The sequence below is a fragment of the Ovis canadensis genome, chromosome 12 (assembly GCF_042477335.2).
Source record: "Ovis canadensis isolate MfBH-ARS-UI-01 breed Bighorn chromosome 12, ARS-UI_OviCan_v2, whole genome shotgun sequence".
Lineage (NCBI taxonomy): Eukaryota > Metazoa > Chordata > Mammalia > Artiodactyla > Bovidae > Ovis > Ovis canadensis.
Genome location: NC_091256.1, coordinates 60,868,941 through 60,888,196, shown reverse-complemented (window position 1 = coordinate 60,888,196; position 19,256 = coordinate 60,868,941). Strand labels below are relative to the sequence as shown.

General features: G+C 59.1%; 1 long non-coding RNA gene across 1 annotated transcript; it reads left to right on the top strand.

The window, feature by feature from the left end:
- The first annotated feature begins 12,007 nt into the window (after window positions 1–12,007).
- On the top strand, window positions 12,008–18,933 carry LOC138416120 (uncharacterized). Its single transcript, XR_011247550.1, has 2 exons — window positions 12,008–12,187; window positions 18,657–18,933. It is a non-coding gene; the product is annotated as an uncharacterized lncRNA (long non-coding RNA).
- The last annotated feature ends 323 nt before the right edge of the window (window positions 18,934–19,256 follow it).

Below are 19,256 nucleotides of genomic sequence, written 5' to 3'. Positions count from 1 at the left end.
TGGCTTGGAGTCAGCCCAAGACAGCCCTGAGAGCCCCTGGTCACCCCTCGGATGGATTAGGTGAGGGGCTCTGGGGGTGGAAATGTCAGGTGACTTTGGATCGAGATAGAAGGCAGCCCAACTTCACCCTTTGGCACCTGCTTCTCCCCTGAAGCACCTCTCCTTAAGGGGACACAGGCCCAGGTTAGCTGTAGGAGGCAGGTGACCCTGAGGTTCCCGCCTTGGGCCTGGGCTCCTCTTTAAGCAGGGGGACCCCTGCCACAGATATCTGGCCATATCTGGTTGATGCCAAAGGGCAGAGGGTACCTGAGCAAAATGAGGGTGGGTGTGTGGAGGACATGTGCTCTGTACTTTGCTCCACAGCCCATCTGGCAGCTCCCACAGGCTTCAAGGGGGACCTGGTGACGCTCAGCCAAAGTAGGGCTTGTGCTGGGCGGCTGGCCTGCTTATGGACTCCCTGGGGGCCAGGCTGTGGATGGAGAGCAGAGTGGCTGAGTCTCCCATGTCCCCATTCCCACACCCTGCCAGCCCAGCACCCTGTGCCAAGGAGGAGCTTGGCCAGGAAAAGGGAACGCAGGAGTAAGCGGTGGGCCCTGGCTGCAGCCCCCACCTGAGCCCACGTATGCCTGACTGTCCGGCTGCTGGCAGTGGCGCCCCAGAGTCCTGCCCAGAACTGAGAGCAGCACCCAAGCTGGGACCCGTCCCCTGCCTCCTGGCTTCGGAGGGGCAGTTGTCTGGGGGGGTGTGCCCTGCCCTGGCTGCCTCCCTCAAGGCAGCTTTTGGCCCAGAGGAGACACGTGCCAGCAGAAGTGGTCCAGCCCCCACCACCCCGACTGTATGCCCACCTGCAGTGGGCCGGGGTGGAGGTGAGGGTAGCGGGTGGTCTGTGGGGGAGCTGCCTCCTCCCTCCCTCCACCCCCTCCCCCTGACAGGAGTAGCTTTGATCCAATTTTGAGTTGTGGGAAATATGAAATGAATGGTGTTAAATCTCAGCCCGGCCGGATGAAAGGCTCGCTGGCTCCCTCCCCGCGTGTGGGCCAGATGGCAGTGCGGCCTCTGAGGCACACGCCTGGCCTTTGTGGGCCGCTTAACACTGTGAATGGGGCCAAAGTGTGGGAAAGTCGCTGGGCTCCCGGCTCACACGTCCGAGGTGAGTGGCCCAGAAGCCTGGGGGGGCTGCCGAGGAGGGAGGGTTTGGGGGCAGGGGGAGAACCCAGGGCTGCTCCTGGCTGGCAGTCTTACCGCAGAGGCAGCCCAGGGTGTGGAGGGGGTCAGATCCTTCACCTCGGCGGCCCCCAGCAGCTGAGGAGGAGAGAGGGGAGCTTGTCTTGCTGCCATCCTGGAGGGCTCACTAAGTCTGGGATGGGATGTCTGGAACAACCACTGAGGACTGAGGCACCTTGCTGTGGATGTGGGGGCTCAGGCCAAACACACTAGCTGGGTGTGATTATGTTAGAATGCGGTAATCTAGGACCACAGCCCATTTCTAAGTAACCCACACCCCAAGTCCACCCCTCCCAGGCTGACTGCAAAGCCAAGGGCACCATGGGGTGGGGGAGGGTGTGTGTGCTCCAGGGGCATTTGCTCCCTGTGTCAAGGGAGGTCTTCTCATTGGGAAGGCAAATGGTGCAAGTGGTGTGGAAAATAGTGTGGCAGTTCCTCCAAAGTTACACAGAATCACCACGTGACCCCTCAATTCCACTCGTGCTCTGTACCCAAAATAGTAGAAAGAAGGGTCTCAAGGAAGCCCTTTGAAACACGTTCACAGCTGCATATTCACAATTACCAAGAGGTAGAAACGACCTGTGTCCATCGGTGGATGAATGGATAAGCAAAATGTAGTTCATCTACATGACAGAATATGGTCCAGCCTTAAACAGGGAGGAGGTCCTGACACCTGTTCCAGTGTGGATGGACCTTAGCACATGAAGCTGAGTGAAATAAACCAGACGCAGGAGGACACATCCTATGTGACTCCACGTCTCTGAGGTCCTTGGAGGAGTCAAAGACACAGAGACACAAAGTAGGAGTGTGGGGGCCGGGGGAGGGGGAAGGTGTGGGGAGTGAGAGTTTGATGAGGACGGAGCTTTGATTTGGGAAGGTGAGACCATTTCTGGAGACATGGGGACGGCTGCACAACAACGGGAATGTGCTCAATGCTGCTGAGCTGTGCACTTAAAAATGGTTGAGACGGTACTCTAGTGTTATGTGTATTTTATCACAGTTTAAAAATATATATGAACAAGGAGGACTGCTTGAAGAAGAGCCGCACATTCACTCTGGCCCAGCCTTGTATTTGGCCCCAGGCGACTCTGCCCTGGACCTCCCAGTGCCCTGCAGGCAGGACTGGTCTGGAGGGGACACTGCCATACCCACTGGTCTCTGCCCAGCTCCAGACTGCCCCTCTACCCTGCCTGGGGCCAGATTCCCTAACAGGTTGTGCCGTCCACAGGGCTGTATGAAGCCCCAGTGTCTCAGGTACTGGAGGGTTTCCTCCTTGGCATGTGGGGAGTGGGCAGGCTGGGGCAGGTGAGGAGCAAGGCCGGCCTTCTGGGAAAGCAGGGATTCCACCATCCACAGTGGTGCCCCCACATCCAGGGCCACCACAAGGACCCCAGGCTGTGCACAGGGCAGAGATGGGTGCCACCGGGGTTGTTCTGTGCCATGGCCCTCGCCCTGGGCCCATCCAAACACAGCAAGTGCTGTGCCGCCTCCTACTGTCTAGTGGCTTCCAGCGAGTCCCCGGCCAGCCCTCCATCACCACCTGGACCACCTGCTGTGATCCCTGAGAGAGCACCCAGGACAGCAGGGAGGCGCCCGGCTCATCTCCCCAGGTGTGAAGGGACAAGGCTGCCACTCAGAGTCACCCCCAGCCAGGCAGGCCCCTGGGGGCCGTGGATGGCCGGGGTCTGCAGGCTGCTGAGTCTGTCTAGGGGTGGGGAGGGCACTGGGGTCTCTGGGGATCCAAGCGGTGCTCGGTGGGGGCAACAGTTTCCGTTTCTCAGCATCCACTAAGCGCCGCACAAGGAACAAGAATTGGCCTCCCTAGGACTGCCCAGGGAGGGGACTGTCCCTTCCCTGTTTGACAGGCAGCAGCCAGGGGGTCATAGAGGTTGAATTTTGCCCGTGGTCCCATGAACTCAGGGACAGCTGACATGATGGTGACAGTGGTGAGTCCATGTTTCTGAGCATTTATTACTAGGCACAAGGCGGGGAGAGCCCATAGGCACATTGAGAGGTTGCTGAGGCCACACGGAGGGTGAGGGTGGGAGCTGAGACTTGGACCTGCGGAGGTGGGGTTGCGGAGGGGAAGGAGTACAGAGTCAAGGCTGGGGGCCTGGGGCGCAGACGTGAGTGGAGCCTGCTGTGGAGATGGGACTGGGGAGAGGCAACATACTTCCCCCTCCATTACCCCCGGCTGTGTGCGAAGGGGCACATGATTGCTCCCTGGATCCCCTGGCTGGAGCCACACTCCAGATGGCGGGTGGCCACAACTCTGGACAAAGGGCGGGCGCAGCTCCCAGGCAGGCTGCGAGGCACGCGGGCTGCCTTTGTGGCTTGAAGGCAGAGGGTCCGGAGTGTGGGAACCTCTGGCTGCGTGGCCGCACTGTGGTGGAGGCGCTCTGGGGGAGGAGTGCTCTGGGGCGCGGGAGCACCCGCTCCTCCACTGTCTGCTCTCTTCCACCCTAGCTCCCCGCACTCCCAGAACCAGACCAGAGAACTGGATGTGAGAGGGGGCTCTTCTCCCCTCTTCCCACTGTGGATCCTTCCCTTTCTTTCCCTGGGAGGAGACACCTGGATGATGCACCTGGCCTGCGAGGGGACTGAGGCCTGGCCCCTGTCCTGGGGCTGGAGTGGGGCTAAAATTGGGGCTGGGAGACCTTACACGTAGGAGGTCACTTTGAGGGAGTAGTTAGCCTACCGTGGAGTTACAGGGAAGAAAGAATGTCCACCTGACATTAGCAGAGAGGCGGGGGAAACTTCCCAAATGCTGACAGTTTGGGGCCAGAAACTTAGTTTTTCTTCTGTCTGCTTTCTTCAGATTTTCTGGAAGGAGCATCAGCTGCTTGTATAATTTCTAAATGGGCACATTTAGGCTCACTCAGGGCCCCAGGGAGCATGGGGAGTCTTGGGGAAAGCTTGAGACACTGACATTTTTCAGAAGAGCCCTGGATTTAGAGGGCTGAAGAGGAAGGTGGGGATACCAAGGCAGGACTTCATGGAGGAGGCAGTGCCCAAGGAGGTCCTTGAAGGGAGACTAGCTGTGTACCTGGTAAGGAATTCTGAGAAGCTTTATCCAGGTAAAGAGATTGGGGGGATACGGACTTGGGGGTGAGCAAGGCAGGGATGGGAAGTCTCCAGGTCTGGCTGGAGCAGGCTTTCCCATGTGTGTGCCATGCATGTGTGCCCTGGCATGTACACCCATGGATATGCACGCATGCCTGGGCTCTGGAGGTAAAGGGCCTGGCACTGCCCCCAGCCTCTCAGCTTGGCTTGCTTCCCTTGGTAGGTCAGCGTGTGTACGCACCTCAGGCATCCTCTCCTCCCTCCTGCAGCCTGGCATTAGGGGCCCCAACTGGAGGAGGACCTGAATTGGGCTGGATGCTACTCTGGGCGCCCCCTCCTGAAGTAGGTGAACTCGGGGCCCCGGGTGGGTGTGGGAAGACCTTGTCTCTTAGCAGCCCCCTTCCTCACTGTCTGGGGGTCAGTGCCCTCCCCAGGGCGGCACCACAGCTCAGCCAGGCCTCCAGCAACATTTAGAGGCAGGAAAGATTATCCCTATCTCACAGGGGAAACTGAGGTGTTGAGAGTGCCATGGTCCACCACCATCCTACCTGGGACTGGGCCGTGGTACCAGGCCACATGGCGGGTCAGTCAGCCCCCCGAGCTCAGAAGGGGCTGAGGGTTCAGTGTGTCTGGAGAGAGGCCTCTCCCCAAGCACGACACTCAGAGCTCAGGACCAGCGCTCCTGGGTTATGCTGGACCCGGGAGGTGGACTGGAAGTCTGGGATGGCGGGTGAGGGGATGCTTTCAAACAGCAGGAAACCCGAGGCCCGGGGTGGAGGGGGCGCACAGATGCCTCCTCTTGTCCCTCAGCCTGGAGCCCCCATAATAGAGGCCAGGTTGCAGAAAGGGGGTCCCCAGCCCTCTCCCCAGGGCAATTGGGGTTCCACAGACAGCTTCTTGGCCAATTCTGGGTGCTGCTGGGTGGGGATTCCAGGGGTTACCCCCTTCTGCTCCAGGACAGAAAGCAGGCTGCAGGGGGTGATCCGGGAAGGGGGGTGGTCTGCCATACTCTCTCCACACCTCCTCCTCCAGTCAACCTGGAGGCCGGGCCACTCCAGCTCACAGGGCACTAAAGTAAAGCCAGCATTTCCTGAGCGCCCACCCCACGCCAAGCCCCAGAGGAAAGGCTTGGTGTCTGACTCTGGGATCCAAGGATGATTATTATCATGTCCATTGCACAGATAAGGAAACTGAGGCTTTGAAAGAGGAGAGGTCTGGCCCAAGGCCGCAGACCGAGCCAGACAGCCGGGGCCCTGCAGCTCCTCCTGCCCGCAGGTCAGAGGAGGTGGCAGCTCCAGGGGCTGAAGCAGGGGCTGGCGGCTTTGTCTTCTGCACCCCTCTCTACCCACCCTTTGCTCCCACGCCCTAAGGCCACAGAGCCCCTGCCCAAGCCTGCTTCTGGGGGTCAGGCTCTCAGTCAGTGCCTTGCAGTTTCTCCCCAGGCTCAAAGTTCTCCAGGCTGGGTGCCCAGAGACCCACTGAAACCCCTATCCAAAGTGGGGTGGTTTCTAGGGGCACTGCTGGGGGCACAGACAAGGCCATTCTCGGCCCTCATCCCAGGTGCTGGGTGGGACCAAGTTGCCCATCCTGTGGGGGGGGGCAACTCTGTAGCCAGCTCCCAGTTTCTGGGGTCTGTACTGCCCCTGCCTGTGTACCCCCCCACCCAGAAGATGGTCTCTTTCCCTTTGGCATTTCAGTAGTACACTAGGGGGAGCTGGTTTTGGGGGAGGAGGGATTGGGCAGGATGGGCACAGGGTGTGTCTAGGCCGAGGCTGGGCTCTGCTCTTGCCTTCTGTGCCTTGATTTACCTGTGTAGGATGGGCTTTCTCTGCCAAGACCACCTGAGGCAGGGGACTGGCTCCAGGTTGCTGGAGCTAACTGAGGGTGGCCAAAAGGGCTGGGTCAGGTCATAAACCTGATAACTGGATCATATTCTGGGATCCCGGAGCTTGGACCCTCCCCAAAAGTTGCCCTTGGATGGCTGCCTGGCCTCCCCCACCTCTTACCCCTTTCTTTCATCTCATCAAGGTTATGCTCAATCCTGGGGTTGAAGCAAGGTGTCCATAGATCTGAGGGACCCCTGCATTTCATGAGGGGGTGGGGGGTCAGCCAGGGACTGTAGACTTGGGGACCACCCCCGGATTTTGCGGACCAAACAGGCCCCAGGTTCCCAAAAGAGCTGCGCGGCAGACTTGGCAGACAGGGGCACAGATCTCGGGCTCCATCAGCCCCTACTTCCTGGGCTTCAGTTTTCCAGGTGTAAGGTGGTGGTGGGGAGGTGGGCGCAGGGGGGTGGCCACAGGGACGCGCGGAGGTGGGCGGTGGGAAAACGCGGGAGCCGTGCGTCTCACGGCGCCTCGGGATTAGGGGCCGCGCGGGCCCACGTGGCCGCGCCCAGCCCCCGCCCCTCGAGGCCAGGGCAGGGCCAGGTCGCTGTCCCCAGCTGGTTAAAAACCCCGCGGTGTCAGAGAGCAGCTCGTTCCCAACCTCTGAAAGGCAGACAAGCCCTTTATTGCTCTATTATAAGGCTGAGCCAGATGGTCTTTTGGGAGTTGCCCCCCCCTCGCCCCCCGCGGCCGCCCTCATTCATTCAGGGGCAGACCCCGGCGCTAATGCCGCCGGGAGGCTGGGGGCGGGGGAGCAGGCACGCTTCCGCCGCCGCCGCGCAGTGTGGGAACCGCCGGGCAGTGGGAACCCACAGCCCGCCCGCGGGGAGGGGCACTGATGGGCACGCACGGAGCTCCCGCGGGGCTGCCCGCGTCCGTGGAGAGCTCGCGGGCCGGGCGGAGCGGGAGGACTCCTGGCGGCCCTCACCGGGTAGCCTGAACCCTACCGTGCCTCGGTCTCCTCATCTGTAAAGCAGGGAGGATGCCTGCGCCCACCTACTAGGTTTTGGCGTGCTGGATAGGGGCGGGCCGCGGCCCTCCGCCATTTTCATGCCTTCTGAGAAGAGCGCTGTTACATGTTTAAATCCTTGAAAGAAACATCCCAAGAAGAAAAATATTTTGAGACACGTGAAAATGAGATGGAATTCAAATTTCAGCATCCAGAAATAAAATATTACTGGACCACAGCCAGACGATCCCTCTGCTATTACTATAAGGAGTGATGTTCTCCTGGATGGAGGCTGACCAGAGTGGGTGAACCGCAGGCCTCTAAACCCTGACATATTTACTGTAGGGCAGGTTCGGTCACCTGCAGTCAGGAACGGCACCCACCACATCGTCGCTGTGTTAACTGCTATCCTTACCAGCCTCCCACCCCCAGCTCAGGAATAGGTCTTGCCCCCCACTGCATCCCTCTTGCTTCTGGGGTTGGTGTGGGAGCCCCACTCAGAGGGGCACCTTGCTGAGGGTGAGGGTTTTCATGGCCACTGTGTGTGCCAGGTTCCTCTGTCCATGGGATTCTCCAGGCAAGAATACTAGAATGGGTTGCCATGCCCTCCTCCAGGGGATCTTCTTGATTCAGGGATCACCCCAGGGATCGAATTCCGGTCTCTTAAATCTTCTGCATTGGCAGGCGGATTCTTTACCACTAGTGCCACCTGGGAAGCCCTCATGCCCATTGTACGGGTATGCAAACTGAGGCCCAGTTTGTGGCTGAGACCAGACTGGACACTGGGTTACGGCAGATGGGGCAGCAGAAAGCACCACGGCAGTCACTCAGCTCCTAGACCCCACTTGCATGTCTTCCACTGCCCGGTGGGGGAGAGGGGGAATCTTCCCCTTCACACTCATTGGGAGGAGTCCATGCCCAAGCACAGGTGCTGTTGTGTACCACAGAGAAGATCCGTTTTGTGCTAAAAGCACCCAGCTCTGCCCACCCCCGCCTTCCCCGGCTAAAGTTAATTCTCACATGGCTGCCCCCAAGGGCTCATTGGGGGCCCTAGGCTGCCTTGTCCAACCCCTTCCTCCACCCACCAGCAGTCCAACTCTGGGCCTTGGTGTCCCCACTGATGGTTGGATTGGTCTTGCTGATCTGTAAGGTGCTCCCCTGCCTTGTGCTTAGGTCACTGGGGGCTTGAGGGATGGGAAATATAGGGGGCAACAGCTCAGAGGAAGGGGGCTTTAGGCAGGCCCTCTGGGGCCTGCCTGCTGTTGGATCAATTATGGAGGAATGCCAAGGAGACCTGCAGTTCTGGGGCACTGAGTTTCGAAATCCTTTCTCTTTGCCTCACTCAGCCTCATCCCCCTATCCTATGATGGCTGAAAGGAGAAACGAATCCAGCTCTGCAGGTACTGTTCCGGCTGGGACCCTCTGCTCTCAGGTATTATGGGGATCACAGATGTGAGGCTCCACATCCTTCTTGGTCATTCCTCCCTGATCCCTGGACCCTCAGTTCCTTCCCAATCCCCCCACAGGATCCCTGCCCTGATGCCAAACTACTTCATCAGCATTCCCTGTGGGTACCTGCTGGCTCCCACCTCCTGCAGACCCCATGTTATAACTGGCAGTCAGAGCCCAATGCCAGGGGCTCCAGGCTTCCAGCCCATTGAGGGGACCCCTCAGTGAGGCTTAGCAGTGGCCCAGGGCACACTTGGTGCTCCCTGAGCCACTGGGCTGGGGAGTCTCCTTGGACCCACTCAGTGGGGCAGGGGACATGATGCCTGGTTCACAGGTGAAGGCAAGTTTAGCCAAACCAGTCTTGGGCTCCCAGCCAGCCAAAAGCTTAGGGGAGGGGGCAAGATCAAGCCTGCCCACCCCCAGCTACTTAAAGTGGTGGCTAAAGGCCAGGCAGAGTGCCCAGAGCCTGGCCATGGGGTCTCCACTAAGGTAGAGGTTTGGGCTCCCTTCTCTGGTTTGCCCAGGTCTGGCAGTGACCCCACCTTCGGTGTCCCACTTCTAGCCTCTGGGATTCAGACGGCTCCTGGTCTCAACCACAGGTGTCCAGCAGGCGACCCCCTGGGTTCACCCAGTAGCTCCTTGGTTTCCCTGCGTGTGGAACAAGACAGGGGAACCCCAGTGGTCTCGCCAGCCCTGTGGACCCCCTTCGTCAGATGCTACTTGAGAAAGCCGGGGGGCCTGTGGGCAGGGAGCCTGTGCTGCCCAAGGCTGATGCCGGCTCTTGGCTCTGGGGCTTTTTCTGAGCAGCAGCCCCGCAGCCCTGCCCACCCCCAGTCCGCGGGAATTTGGGCGGGAGGCCCGCTCCGGGTGGCTTCCCACACCCCGCCCCCTGCTGGGGACATTCATCCGGCACAAAAGGCGCGTGCCCGGCGACAAACTCATTCACACGGGCCGCCGGGCTTTGTGTGCGGGGCTGCGGACCCAGAGGCCATCTGGGGAGCAGTCGTCCCAGCAGGGCGGGGCCCGGGGCTGCCTTTGAAGGTTGAGGAAGCAGCAGTAGCTGGAAGGCCACACATCTGGCCTGGCATCACCTTCCTGTCTCACAGCCCCCAGGGTGTCCCATGCATGCCCCAGCCTGGCACTGCTAGGATGACGAGGGGACAAGGGGGATGCCTGCCTCCCCTCCCCAGCCCTTAGGATTGCTACCTCTTGGATGCACCCATCAGAGAGCCTCTGGGGGCAGCATGGCCTCAGGACAGGGCTGTGGGCTCAGGACTCAAACCCAGGCACTGTGACTACTACTACCACTTAGTAGTAGACCTCAGTTTCTTCATCTGTAAAATGGGGCTAACAGTCCATCGCAAGACCATGCTGAGGACGAAGGGAGGGGATAAAGGCAGAGTATTCAGGTGGCCATGCAGGCACGGCTGGCACTAATGCTTTTGTTTCTAACCACCCCACTTGGTTCCATTTCTTGGGTTGGTGATCCCTGCCCACATGTGGGCCACGTAAAAGCCACCTGATGGAACAGGAAAAGGCTGGGTGCAGGGCCAAGGAGCACCCAGGACAATGTGACCTCAGCAGTGGCGGGGCTGGTCTATCCTCTGTCCAGTAGAGCACAGGTGGGCCTGCCTCCCTCTCAGGATTCCAAGCAATTTCCAGGGAGAGGCTGCATGTCCTGCTTAGTCTGCATGCCGTAGGCGCTAAATAAGTGTGCCCCACTCTCCCCATTCAGGCCCCCTGACCTCCACCCTGGGCCTGCCCTGAGTCAGCCCAGGGTGGGCACAGCCCCAAGCATACCCTTCTGCTGACCAGCCCCTGAAGGGCCAGGGACCTGGACAATCCGAGGGGAGAGCCCTGAGGGGCAGGGTAGAGGGGGGCTCCCTGAAAACCCCATCTCATGTGGCAGGCAGTTCTGAGCCTGGCAGCTGGACGGCTGGGGGCAGGGAGCGGGGCGTCAGGGTTTCCCCCGCTCAGGGATCCTTCCTGTCCAAGGGGCTGTGGGGCCAGGGCTTGGCGGACAGGACCTCTGCAGAGGCGCCCTGCCCCCACCCCCGCCGGGAGGGATGTCCTTGAGAGAGTGTCCTGCAGGCCCCGAGATAATCCCTGCCTTTGAGAGGCTGTGAGAGGCTGGCCGCGGACTTTCCCACAGCCCCACATAAAGGCCGGCCGCCAGCTGCTCTCCCACAAAAGGCTCCCAGCCTTTCAGGGCCCGGCGGCGGGTGGGGTGAGCAGAGGCGCAGTGCAGCCTACCTGGCCACCCCCAGGCAGAGCTCGCAACCATTGAGGCGGCGCCTGCCCACTGACCACCGGGGGCTGGGAGGTCCCTGGGGCTGGGCACTCGGGAGAGCCCTATGGGGCCACCCAGGCCAGCCACCCGCCCCTCCCCTCCCTCTGCTGGAAGCTGGCATGGTTCTCAGACCTGTCACTCATCCTTGGCCTTCTCCCTTGGACCGGCACACTCCCGCTGCTATGCCTGCCTCGCCACCAGCCTGCCCTCTCCCACTCCCCCACTGGCCTCAGATCACCATCACCCGCTGGCACACAGCCTTGCTGCTCTCACCTCCTTTTTACTTAGACACCCCCACCTGCCCCAACCCCATTCTGCCACACCATGCAGGTGACAAGAGGGAGACATGGAGAAGGCAGAAGGCTGGGCACAGCCTCCATCTTGACCTCAGCTTCCTCATCTGAGATGTGGGACAGCACTGCCACTTCCCTGGGCTGCTGTAAGAGCCCCCTAAATTCAGATGTTTCAAAATACCAAGTCCTGGAGGAAGCAGGGTGTGGGGTAAGGGAGGAGGGGAGGCAGGGTACCTGGCCTCAGGAATTAACTACCCAGTGCACATCAGACAAGGACCAGCCTGGGGAGGCCAGGGGAGCTTCCCAGAGGAGGTGGCAGCTGGAGGCTGGCTTCTCAAAAGCAGGGGGGAGTGTGGGAACTCTCTGGGGCAGAGGCAATGGCCTCTCGGTGCAGCCCAGCTGGTAGGACCCTTTTCTGATTCAGGCCGTGTCTCCATGGGGCTCCACATTCTGGGGACCCTGCACCAATTGTCGCCCAGTGAGGATGGCCTTCTCCAGAAGGTCCCCTGTCTAGGAGAGCTCCGGGTTAGGTGTGAGCCACTGGAGAGGTTCATAGGAGGGACCAAATGTGTCACTGGTGGACAGACAGCGACCAGAACGTGGCCAGTGGGGACGCCTGTCCTCAGTGTCCGGGAAGGAACTGATCCGTACGCCAAGACCCCGGGGAGGGACACTTTCCCTGGTCCTGAGTCCTGCAAGGCTGCTGGCCGCTGGGGGCCGGGCCATGGGGCTTTGAGGACCGGTATCAGGAGTAGAGATAGTCAGCTTGCGCCCACGTGTCTCCCAGCGCCCCGCCCACACCCCCACATGCTGGGGGCGGAGGCACTTCCTTATCCCAGCCAGCGGCCTCTGGCGTCCTAGCTTCATCCAGCTCTGGCCTCCGATTGGCTGCTGAGTGAGCGTGGGGAGGTGGGGAAGCGTGCCTGCCCTTGGGCCCCCTACCCTAGTCCCAGCCCGGTCCCATAAAAGCACCGCCACTACCGCCTTCCTGCCGCCCTCCTGCACCAGGCGCCCCAGCCCTTGGCGCGACCCCGTGAGTACCCCCAGAGTGAACCCTGATCCGAGTCTGGTGAGAGTGCAGCGCAGGGCGTCCCCGGGGGTCCCTGCAGGGTCCAGCGGACACCTCGCTACCGCTCTGCTCTTCCTCCTGTTCGAGCAGTTTGCGCGGCGCTCGGTCAGGTCGGAGCCGGGGAAGGGACGAGCTGGAGATGGCGGTGATACCATCCCTGGTACGCTTTGCGTCCCTCCTGGCGACCCAAACCCGGAGGTCGGGCCCCAGACAGCCCTCGCTCCCCGCCACGCAGTCCCCAGCTGGGCTCACTCTCCCTGACACTGTTCACACTGCGGATGGATCCAGGGAACGCGTGGCCTGCGGCCTCCGAGAAGCCTTCCGGGCTTCTCCCTGCCCCAACTGTGGATGGAGACCTAGGTGGAGCGGCAGAGCGCTTTGCGGAAGAACCCCTGCCCCCGCCGCCCCAGAGCCGCAGGCGCACGCACTCCCCTCCCACTAGGTTCCCCTCCCACTAGGTTCCCCTCCCACTAGGCTCCCCTCCCACTAGGCTCCCCTCCCACTAGGTTCCCCTCCCACTAGGGCCTCCTCCCACTAGGGTCCCAGGTCGGGGCTTAGCCGTGATGGCCAGCTGCAGTGCTCCTCCCGAAGAAGGCAATGTGGTTCCCCTCCTTTTCCCGCCAAGGCTGAGCAGCCCGGCCTGCCACTGTCCGCTGTGGGCCGTGCCCAGGCCTTAAGAGGAGTGCTGGGGACAAGGGTTTTGTATATTACAAAGGCGGTAAATGATCAAGTTTGTCCATGGCAGGGAGTGGGGTGGGGTCGGGGCGGGCGTGCCTGGTCTTCCCAGCCGGGCCCTGCAGCTCCACCTCTCCTTCTTTCAGGCTGGGAGAAGACTAGATGCTTTATGTTAGAGCGGGAGTGAGGTGGTGGCGTACTGTGCCCTTGAAGGGCTTGTCCACCTGCTGGACATCAGTGGGCTAAGGGGCGCGTGCCATCCCTGTGGGATACAGGGGTATGCATTGCAGAGGTGCAGGGTTCATACCATATGTGTCTCAGAAACTGGACCACGTGGAGCTTGAATAAAGGTCCTGGTCTGCAGACTCCACCTGGGTCTCTGCCCCACCCTCAAGTGGACCACCACCCCTGAGATTTGGGGTCCCTGCCCAGGGCATGGGGAGGGGTCTGGGCCTCCAGGGGTGGGGCATTGTGCCAGGGTGTCCTGGGCTGGATCCCTGCCCTGCTGACCTCTTCCCTGGAACCGTGGTCATTGCCCAGTCCACTCCCTCAGCCTGTAAGGACAAAGAAGACCCTCTGTCTTCTGGGGCCGCCCTGAGCCAGGCCTCCTAGGGGGAGCCTCCTGTCTCTGGGAGCTCCCTATGGTGCCCTCGATGTGGGTTCTGAGCCAGAGCGACCTTGTCCCCAGTTCACAGCAGATCGTCCCTAGTGTGACCCTGCTGACCCTGCAAAGGACACACCGGGAATTGGGTGGGGGTGGGCTGGTGCCTCTCAGCAGTGGAGGCTGGCCCTAACCTCTCTCGCTCCCTTTCTGCCCCTGTGGTGGCCACCCAACATTACTGAGTAGAGCGAGGACTGGGTCTCCCCCAGGTACGTCTTCGTGGACCCCTCAATCTTGCCCCCATCTGTTCCCCACGATTAGAGCCCCCTCCTCCCTTGGCGGCAAGGCTGAGAAGTCACGGGTCCTGGGCCCAGCCCGTGTCCCTCACTGAACTGGTATGGGAGGGGACGCGGGGTCACAATCTTAAAGGGAGCGTGGCCCCAGGCCCCTCCCCTGCTCCTTGACTAAAGCCCATCCAGGAGAGATCAGGGCATAGATCCGGGGTTTGCTGCCCCCTGGCGTCTCCTGGCCTGGTCCTGCTGCCTGGCGGCTCCCAGAAGGGAAGGGACTCTGAGTTCCCTCGCTTCTCAGCAGAAGTGGAGGTGGAGGATCCCTGGGCCCAAGTCCACCCTAGGCCGGGTGCAGACAGAGCCAGGGGCTGCCCCCGCCTGGGCGGGACTTCAGTCAAGCTCTGGAAAAGGGGTGAACTATGTGGAGAGCAAGCAGAAGTTAGAGAAGATGGTCAGCGGGCCGAGGTGGTGGCCACAGCAGCGGGCAGCAGCCTCGTGGATGGCGCGGCTGCCTCTGTGCCTGGAGTGGCTCCAGATGATGGGGTTGTGCACCATCTCCCGCTCCAATGGAGGTTCCCACCTCTGAGCCCCTGCTCCACGCTCAGGCTCCAGTTACTCCCCTTACCAGCAGTTCACTCCTCTGGGGGAGGGGCAGCCACCAATGGGCCCCCCCTCTGCCCCATTCCCCAGCATCCAGTAGGTGTTTAATAAATGTGGGTTAAACAGAGCTTGGCTTCCTGGAGGCCCGAGGAGCCTGGACTCAGGGTAAGGCCCACTGGCTCAGAGCCCTCCAATTTCCCTATCAGAGGCAGGCAGAGACCCTCAGCTGTGGAGCGGGTGACTGCCTGGTTCCTGGGCCCTGGAGGGCCCCCCTCCCCGCCAGCTTCTCTGGGGACCTTGGTCCTGGGGCGGGGCTGGGGCCGTGGTCACGGTCCTCTGCTTCTGGGTCAGTTGGGCAGTGGGTTATTGTGGCTGGCTGGCGAACCCAGGGAGCCAGTTTGTCATGTGTCAGCTATCTCAGCAGCAGAATGTGGGGGTAGGTTGACCACGTCCACGGCACAGGTGGTGGAGACTCAGGGCTGCCTCACAAGTGCTGTTCAGAAGGGCAGGAACACATGAGTTGGGTGTGGGGAGCCTCTCACCAGGCTGTGGCCACACAACATTCCCCTCATGTCCCAGGTTTTCTTTGTGAAATGAAGCCCGTGACCACATTGAAACAAAGGAGACAGGCCGGGGTGAGCATCTTTTAAATGTCCTGATAACAGTTTGGGGGAAGGACATGATCATGGTTCACATTTAAAAAGGAAACCATAGCTCTTGAAGGTGGACAACACCAGCTCCCAGGCCCCGGGGCCCCACCCTCCAGCGTCACCTCCTGGAGGCAGTGGTTCCTTTTTCTGGCCAAGGAAGGAAGCTGGAGCAACACCCCGGGGTGGCACCTTAAAGGTGTAGGGTCCACAGCCCAGGAGGCTGGACAACTGGCCATCTCTTCCGGCACGTAGTGTGCAGACCTTTAGTTCACATGCTTCCCTTTTATTTATATTCTTTTAGTTGAGGTTTTGTTTGGAGATAATTCACAGGGAATTGTGTGAAACAACACAGAAGGAGCTCATGCACCCTTCACCATCAGTAACACCTCACAAAACGATAGTGCAGAGGGACTTCCCTGGCCGGCCAGTGGATAAGAATCCATGCTTTCATTGCAGGGGTGAGGGGGTGTTGGTTTGACCCCTGGTCTCGCATGTTGCATGGCACGGTTGGGGGTGGGGGGACCAACTATAGTACAGGGATCAGATTAGGGGTGCTGATTGGGTCCAGATGCAGAACATTCCAAAACCGCGAGGATCACCCCTGCTTTCTTTGCAAACAAAACATTATTGAATCATTAATTTCAGATTGTGATGAAACATACATACATACTTTAAGTTACCACCTTAGCCATTTCTAAGTGTGTAATTCTGCTACCTTAAGGATATAAATATGGTTGTGCAGCCATCAGCACTATCTGTCTCCAGAACTTTTTCATCATCTCCATAGAAACTCTGTCCCCACTGAGCACTCACTCCCCTTCCCCCTCTTCACCTGCTGTCTCTGTGGACTTGGCTGCTCTAGACACTCACGTGACTGGAGTCATTCAGTGCTTGTCCCTTGACGTCAGCTTGTCACGTAGCATCATGTCCTCAAGGTTCATCCACACTGTGGCAGGTGCCAGAGCTCTATCCCTTCTTCTGGATGAATAACTCTCCCTTGTATGGGGGTGCCATTCCTCTGTGGCTGGACTCCCAGTGTTTTCCACCTTTTGGTGACTAACTCTGCTGTGCCACGTGAGTGTACAGAGTGCTGGACAGGCCCCTGGAGGCAGGACTAGACCTGATTCATTTCTGAATCCCACAGTCCAGGGCTGAGGAGTGGGGGCCCATTGTGGAGGGTGGGGAGTCGGGGGTGCAGCAGGCAAGGGATACCTGACAAGGCTTCCTTCTGGGGACAGTATGGGGCTCCCAGGGCTGTCCTGGTCACCTGGCCTTGACCAGCAGCGAATGTTAATCCATGTCCTCATCAGCCTTTTTCTTGTAAAAGTGAAACATGTAGTTCCCCAAACTCACAGCCTGCAGAAGAGGATAGAGAAGAAAGTGGAGGTTGTCTGTGTCAGCCCTTCTCCCTCCCCCATACTCCCATCCCTCCATCCCCCATCCCCAGATCCAGAAGCTTTATCAGGCAAAGGGGCCCATGGTGGGTGCCTTCCCTGAAAAACGGTGTCCCCACCCAGGGGGATTTGATGAGGAGTTTTACAGCAGTGGTTCAGGGGTGGGATTGCTAATAAGGATCAGGGTGCGGGCAGGGCCTCAGTTACTGTCCTCCATTGTCCCCTTCCTTCCCTGATTAGCAACTGTCTGAATCTGCTCTTTGAAACTCAGGGAAGGTCATAGAGGCTGGAGTCTATTCCTTACAAACAAGAAATGGTGCACACAGAAAGGCTTCTGTGCCTGGGAGCCCCAGAGGCTCTGATAGGTTTCACTGTCAGGGACAAGGCAAGTCGATGATGGAGCATCTCAGTACATCCCGCTGAGCGGGTGGAGCGAGGCTGGAGCTGAGGCTGAGGCAGGAAGCAGCAGCAGTCGCTGCATCAGCAGGGTCACTTCTGTGGCCCGACTGCAGTTGTGTTCCGTCTGCAGTCAGACCTGGTCGACGTGTCTTTGCGGGCATTGGCTGTGCTGTGCTGCTGTTCTGTTCACTGGGAGAGCAGCCAGGCGGGCAAGCAGCTATCCTCGGCCTCACTGTTACCCGTCGGGTTTGTTCTGAGTCTCTGTTCGGTGCCAGGTGCTGGGGACACAGACAGCACTGAATCGAGGGAGAAAGTTCGTGGCCCTCGGGGATTGCATTCTGCTCTGTGTCTGTTTGCCCTGTGTCCCATCTACTCTGGATTCATGTGTTGAAGTGCTGACCTCCAGCGTGGCTGCATCTGGAGACAGGCTCTCAGGAGGTGGGTAGAAGGGAAGGGCGCTGGTCCCAGGGGACTGGTGTGCTCCTAAGAAGAGAGACATGGGGGATGTGGGTGAGGATGTGGCAAGAAGGCAGCCATCTGCGAGCCAAGGAGGGAGGCCTCAGGCCGACCCTGGACACCTTGATCTCAGACCTCTAGCCTCCAGACCTGTGAGAAATGATTTTTTCTTGTTGAAACCCTCCAGACTCAGGTACATTGCCATGGCAGCCCTCACCACTAGCCCTGCCCCCTTTCCAGGCAGGCCCCAGCCCCATCCAAGCATCCCTGATCTCTTTCACTTGTGGTGATGTCTGCCTGCTCCCAGATTTCACAGCAGTGCAGTCATGCAGCCTGGCTCTTCACTCAGCATAGTGACTGCAGGGTTCCTTTGATGCTGTGTGCACCAAGATTCATTGTCTTATTGCTGAGTAGGGTCCCATTGTACGAATATGCCACGCTTTATGTGTCTACTCACCTGTCTGGGTGGTTTCCGGCTCTTGGTGATTACTGGGAAAGCTGCTCTGAACTTCTGTAAACAAGTTCTGATGTGGACGTGCATGCGGGCTAGGTTGCTTCAGTCGTGTCTGACTCTGCCACCCTATGGACTGTGTGTCACCCTCCAGCCTCGTCTGTCCATGGGATCCTCCAGGCAAGAATACTGGAGTGGGTTGCCATGCCCTCCTCCAGGGGATCTTCCCCACCCAGGGATCAAACAAGTGTCTCAGATCTTCTGCATCGGCCGACGGGTTCTTTACCACTAGGACCACCTGGCAAGCCCTCTGGTGTGGACATGTCTTCTCATTTCTCTTCCTTACTTACCCAGGAGGGGAATTGCCCGGTCCTGTGTTAGGTGTGTCTGTAAGTTCGTAACAACTTGCCAATCCGTGGCCCAAAGTGGCCTTTCCATGTTCCATTCATCCCTGGGAGTGCTGAGATTCCCAATGGGTCTGTGTGCTCGTTAGCATTTGGTCAGACGTTAATCTTGGCTGTTCCGTTGGTTTCAGTTTGGGTTTCCCTGTCGACTCATGATGTTTTGCCAGTGCTGTCTATGCATCTTGGGTTTGAAAGATTTGTTTGAATCTCTGCAAATTGGATTGTCTTACTGTAACAGTTCCCTGGTGGCTCAGATGGTAAAGAATCCACCTGCAATTCGGGAGACCTGGGTTTGGTTTCTGGGTTGGGAAGATCCCCTGGAGGAGGGCATGACAACCCACTCCAGTATTCTTACCTGGAGAATCCCCATGGACAGAGAAGCCTGAAGGGCTACAGTCAATGAGGTTGCAAAGAGTCAGACATGACTGAACGACTAAGTGCAGACACTGTAACAGTTATGTCTTTTGGCTCCAGGATATTAATGTATGTGATGTGAGTATTTTTTCCCTGCAGGTGGTTTGCCTTTGCTCCAGCCCCTCTACAGGTTGGGCCATGACCAGCAGCATTGCCACCCCCTCCAGATCTCACCAAGAGTGGACCCGGCCACGCTGCTTAGCGCACATTCTTCCTCACTGTACACCTTTCTCGCCTTGTCTCCCGGACTCCCAGGGCTCCTCTTCATCCTTCAGAGCCCTGCCTGGCGTCTGCTGCCCAGAAGTGAGCCTTCACCACATGAAGCTACTTCAGCTTTTTAAAAAAATTTATTTTTTTAAAAAAAGATTTACTTACATTTTTGGCTGTTCTGGGTCTTTGTTGCTGTGCACTGGGTTTGTCTAGTTGCAGCGAGTGGGGGCTATTCTACTTGCTGTGCGAGAGCTTTCCATTGAAGTGGTTTCTCTTGGAGCATGGGCTCTAGGAGCTCAGGCTCAGTAGTTGTAGCTCGTGGGCTTAGTTGCTTCACGGCACGTGGGATCTTTCCTGACCAGGGATTGAACCTGTGTCCCCTGCACTGGCAGCAGACTTTTAACCACCAGATCACCACAGAAGCCTTACTTTGACTTTTAGACTTCATCTCCTCACTAGACCATGAGCCCAGGAGGCCATCCAAGGGCT